General features: G+C 56.9%; 1 protein-coding gene across 1 annotated transcript in view; it reads right to left on the minus strand.

The window, feature by feature from the left end:
• The window catches only part of PLLP (plasmolipin), a 16,806-nt gene that overhangs the window by 15,332 nt on the left and 1,110 nt on the right, over positions 1 to 364 (minus strand). The window lies entirely within an intron of this gene.

The following is a 364-nucleotide window of genomic DNA, read 5'->3' on the forward strand; positions in this document are numbered from 1 at the left end:
GAGGGGGGAGGGGTGATGGGGCCTTGGCAGCCTCTCCGAACACGGGCGAACCGTGCGTGTGCGCGCAGGGACGGCGACGGGGACTCTCGAGGCGAAAGGGTCCCAGGGTGACCTCGGGGGCGTCGGTGCTCAAAGCGCCCCGGGGAGGACACGCCGTGTGGGGCGCGTGTGGGCCTGGTTTGGGGGGTATGCGTGATCTAGATGTGTTTATCTGTGATTATCACTCAATTTCAGGAATTCCATAGTCCCCTAGCAAAGCCATTAAAATAAGAAGCTCCTGTGGAAACTGTAGAATTAAGGGGAAATGGGTCATAAGTTTAGGTTGGGCAGGGATATCCCAGAGCAGTTTCTACAAATCCCAAAT

Source organism: Myotis davidii, unplaced genomic scaffold (genome assembly GCF_000327345.1).
Source record: "Myotis davidii unplaced genomic scaffold, ASM32734v1 scaffold590, whole genome shotgun sequence".
In the NCBI taxonomy this organism is placed as follows: domain Eukaryota; kingdom Metazoa; phylum Chordata; class Mammalia; order Chiroptera; family Vespertilionidae; genus Myotis; species Myotis davidii.